Here is a 5,387-nt window from a genome sequence, read left to right as displayed (position 1 = left end):
CTTTTTTTGCCTGCTTAAATGTTCCTCTTTTGTATGAACCTTTTGGGCTGACTTACCCTTTCAAACAGTGATATCACAGCACTGGGTGTGCAACTAAGTTGAAACAAGACAGGGTGCTTGGGAAGGAGGAAGGGGTTCACTGGATGATGATGATAATAGCTTGCATGCCAATTTGATCTAATACATTCTTCACATACATTGTGTGTGTGTGTGTGTGTGTGTGTGTGTGTGTGTGTGTGTGTGTGTGTGTGTGTGTGTGTGTGTGTGTGTGTGTGTGTGTGTGTGTGTATGCAGCCTGGATTTGCAGTGACTGGTTTCAGGGGATACAGAAGTGAGAAATTATGTCATGTTGCTCTCACGTTTAACACAGAAGGAAACAGAACATAAATAGAAGGCTTGATTCTGAGTCAGACTTCCTCTGAACATTTGCTATGAATTGTGCAGTTGGGTTAGGGTTTTGGGGAAATATGTATTTGTCTATCTCCAAGTAATGGAAGATGAGTTGGTCTATTTTGTAATTTCTTGAAATGCTTGCCTACAGTATTATTCATCTCTGTTGTTGCTCGTGTCAACCCTTTTGGATCCATAAGTGTAGGTTTTGATGAAATGTCACGACTGCACTACGCACCGTTCACCCGTGCACACAGTTGTAGAAAGTGTGTTCAAAACCTATGCTTGTGTACTTAACACTAGAAAAACCGGGCCTCAAGGGGACCCCACTTTGAGCCAATGAGGGGTAATTTTGACTGTAGTGTAATAAATACATTAAATGTATGCTATCGGAAAAATTAGATTTTGTGTTTATGAAGGCCTTGGGTAACGTTAGAATACGGAAATTTGTTTTTCCTCTTTAAACTGCTTAGAACACATTCTGTTCATGATATCGAAATGCTAACGTGTGAACTACTTATTTAGGAAAGGTCAAAGACTGGGGGGACTTTACTTTACAAATGGCAGAGATATTTACATTTTAAATGAATAAACAGTTAACGCTAGAAGCACAGAAGCAGTCATTTTAATGCAGGAATATTTTGACAATCTTATTTAGAAAAATATAGGTCTGCCAACCTCTGCCCAATGCACTTCCTCGCACAGAGGAGAGGTGATTGGTTGTCTTGGTCCACGTTTCTGCCTACTCCATCCGTCCCCCGTACCCTCTCCTACTTCCCAATGACATTAACTGTAACCACAAGTGGGTCATTAGTGTAACTTTGTCAAAAAACTGGGATTTTACATTGTGTCATAAAGAGCACATGTTAAGATGGTGCCGAAGAGGATGACATGCTCCTAACCAATTGACCCCCTACGTTTTCATTTACGTTATTTACCAGAGCGACTTACAGGAGCAATTAGGGTTATGTGCATTGCTCAAGGACACCATTACCGATTGTTCACCTAGTTGGCTCGGGGGATTCAAACCAGCAGCCTTTTGGTTACTGGCCCAAGGCTCTTAGCAGGTAGCCTGGCGGTTGACTTTTGTTTTTCCACGCACCACAAAACACCAGAAAATGGCGAAAAAGAGTAGAACCAGCTCACCTTTTTATGCTATGATTTGACTATTAGAACCCTCTGCAGACTAAGCCCTGTCTAAGCTGGGAGAGGGAGGTCTACTGAGCTAATATATGGAATTTGTTTTAAGGTCATACCAAGGATCCTTTAGATACTTGATTTTGAATTTTAAGACTCCTTGAAGTATCCCAAAAAAGAATGAACAACTTCTTTGATGTATTCAGACCTTTTACTCAGCACTGAGGTCCTGAGCACATGTTTTCATTAAGGATCTCTCGAGACTCTCTGAGACTAGTCACCTTTACCTCAATCTTGACTAGTTTCCCAGTCCCTGCTGCTGAAAAACATCCCCACAGCATGATGCTGCCACCACCATGCTTCACTGTAGGGATGGTGGCAGGTTTCCTCCAGATGTGACACTTGGCATTCAGGCCAAAGAGTTCAATCTTGGTTTCATCAGACCAATTTGTTTCTCATGGTCTGAGAGTCCTTTAGGTGCCATTTGGCAAACTCCAAGCGGGCTGGCTGTCATGTGCCTTTTTACTGAGGAATGGCTTCCGTCGGGCCACTCTACCATAAAGGCCTGATTGGTGGAGGGCTGTAGAGATGGTTGTTCTTCTAGAAGGTTCTCCCATTTCGACAGAGGAACTCTGGAGTGCTGTCAGAGTGACCATCGGGTTTTTGGTCACCTCCTTGACTAAGGCCTTTCTCCCCCGATTGCTCAGTTTGGCTGGGAGGCCAGGACTATGAAGAGTCTTAGTGGTTCCAAACTTAAGAATGATGGAGGCTACTGTGTTCTTTGGGGCCTTCAATGCTGCAGAAATGTTTTGGTACCCTTCCACAGATCTGTGCCTCGACACAAACCTGTCTCTGAGCTCTACGGACAATTCCTTCGACCTCATGGCTTGGTTTTTGCTCTGACATGCACAGTCAACTGTGGGACCTTATATAGACAGGTGTGTGCCTTTCCAAAACATGTCCAATCAATAGCTTTTTACCACAGGTGGACTCTAATCAAGTTGTAGAAACATCTCAAGGATGGTCAATGGAAACAGGATGCACCGGATTTAAATACTTAAGAACCGGAACCCCCATCAAAAGCTAGCCAGCTAACTGGCTACCAGCTAACTGGCTACTAGCCAGCCGGGGCCCGCTAGCTGTCTAGAGCACATCGGACTGTTAGCTTAAGAGGCGCATCGGACAAATTCTTTGGCTACTATACCTAGTTTGCCAATCGACCTGGTTTACCACACGGAGCCCTGCTGATCCATCCTCTGAACCGGAACCCCAACAGAAGCTAGTCAGCTAACTAGCTACTAGCTAGTAGTCAGCTAGACACTGCTAGTGGTCATCAGCACAGCTACCTCTAGCTACCTCTAACTCTCGCCAGTCTACACCGCGCAACTTGTTTTTCTCCACATGGATCATCACAGCTAGCCAGCTGCTATTCGAGTGGCCACTCCTGGCTAACGTCTCTGTCCCGAAGCAAGAACCAATTAGCCTGGAGCTCACCTTGCTAGGCCCATCTGCTAGGCACATCTCCCGGCTAGCCAAAGAGGTCCATCAGCCACTCCTTGGGCTACAATACCCATTTTGCCAACTGGCCTGGACCCCCCGCCGACCCATCACTACTGAACCACCGACGTGATTCGCCCAATGGGGTTTTCTCAACTGGCTCGCCATCGCGTCGTCCCCTGAATACCCATCCGCTATCGGCGGCCTGCTAGCTGTCCAGAGCACATAGGACTGTTAGCTTAAGAGGCCCATCGGACAAATTCTTTGGCCACTGTACCTATTTTGCCAATTGGCCTGGTTTACCACACGGAGCCCTGCTGATCCGTCTGCCGACCGTAATAGCACAAGGGGGTGACTACAGACTTTCCTCCATCGCAACGTCCTTCTGCTAGCTTGCTAGCCCCGGCCCGCTAGCTGCCTGAAGCCCTTCACTGGACTCCTATGATCACTCGGCTACGCATGCCTCTCCCTAATGTCAATATGCCTTGTCCATTGCTGTTTTGGTTAGTAATTATTGCCTTATTTCACTGTAGCCTCTAGCCCTGCTCAATACGCCTTATTTAACACTTTAGTTCCACCTACCACACATGCGGTGACATCACCTGGTTAAAATGATACTTCTAGAGACAATATCTCTTTCATCGTCACTCTATGCACAGGTTTACCCTCACTGTATTCACATCCTACCATACCTTTGTCTGTACATTGCCTTGAATCTATTCTACCATGCCCAGAAATCTGCTCCTTTTACTCTCTGTTCTGAACGTACTAGACAACCAGTTATTTTAGCCTTTATCCATACCTTTATCCTAGTCCTCTTCTCTTCCTCTGGTGATGTGGAGATTAATCCAGGCTCTGCAGTGCCTAGCTCCACTCCCATTCCCCAGGCACTATCATTTGTTGACTTCTGTAAACGTAAAAGCCTTGGTTTCATGCATGTTAACATTAGAAGCCTCCTTCCTAAGATTGTTTTATTCACTGGCCTAGCACACTCTGCCAATCCCGATGTCCTAGCCGTGTCTGAATCCTGGCTCAGGAAGACCACCAAAAACCCTGAAATTTCCATCCCTAACTATAACATTTTCGGACAAGATAAAACTGCTAAAGGGGCGGTGTTGCAATCTACTGCAGAGAGAGCCTGCAGAGTTCTGTCTTTACTATCCAGGTCTGTACCTAAACAATTCAAGCTTCTACTTTCAAAAATCCACCTTTCCAGAAACAAGTCTCTCACCGTTGCCACTTGCTATAGACCACCCTCTGCCCTGGACACCATATGTGAACTAACCAACTTGCCCTCCAAATATACCTCTGCTGTTTTCAACCAAGATCTCAGTGATCATTGCCTGCATCCATAATGGGTCTGCGGTCAAACGACCACCCCTCATCACTGTCAAACGCTCCCTAAAACACTAGGCATTGGGGGTGTGGTATATGACCAATATGCCACAGCTAGGGGCTGTTATGTACGACGCATCGCGGAGTGCCTTACACGGAACCTAAACCAGCTGCGCGCGTGCGCCATCGTGCATACATTTATTTTGTCCCCCCACACCAAACACGATCGCGTCATGCAGGTTAAAATATCAAAACAAACTTTGAACCAATTATATTATTTTGGAGACAGGTCGAAAAGCATTAAACATTTATGGCAATTTAGCTTGCACTTGCTAGCTAATTTGTCCTATTTAGCTAGCTTGCTGTTTCTAGCTAATTTGTCCTGGGATGTAAACATTGAGTTGTTATTTTACCTGAAATGCACAAGGTCCTCTACTCCTCCAATTAATCCACACATAAAACGGTCAACCGAATCATTTCTAGTCATCTCCCTTCCAGGCTTTTTCTTCGCTTGACTTTATATTGCAATTGGCAACTTTCATAAATTAGGTGCATTACTGCCACTAACCTCGTTTGTCTTTCAGTCACCCACGTGGGTATAACCAATGAGGAGATGGCACCTGGGTACCTGCTTCTATAAACCAATGAGGAGATGGCAGAGGCAGGACTTGCAGCGCGAATCTGCGTCAGAAATATAACCTATTTCTATTTTAGCCCTTGGCAACGCAGACGCTTGTTGGCGCGTTAGCAGTGTGGGTGCAATAATTGAATAACAGCTTTCTAAATTTATTTTGCAATGATCCTACACGCGAAGCAAGTAATGTGGTCAGCTTGTTACGCTTAACACACCGACTGCGTTTGCATCACAGCTCCATAACATTTTGGCAGCTAGACAACTATACGGATGCAGATATCTTTTGCAGATGGTCGCATGCGGTTGGACACATGGAGATAATCATTTTCGCAGTGTCCTCAAAACCGTGTATTTTTGACACAACTGCTGACAGCTACAGGGACATAAACACAAA

The sequence above is a fragment of the Oncorhynchus gorbuscha genome, linkage group LG19, assembly GCF_021184085.1.
Source record: "Oncorhynchus gorbuscha isolate QuinsamMale2020 ecotype Even-year linkage group LG19, OgorEven_v1.0, whole genome shotgun sequence".
NCBI classification, from domain to species: domain Eukaryota; kingdom Metazoa; phylum Chordata; class Actinopteri; order Salmoniformes; family Salmonidae; genus Oncorhynchus; species Oncorhynchus gorbuscha.
This window is presented reverse-complemented; position numbering follows the sequence as displayed.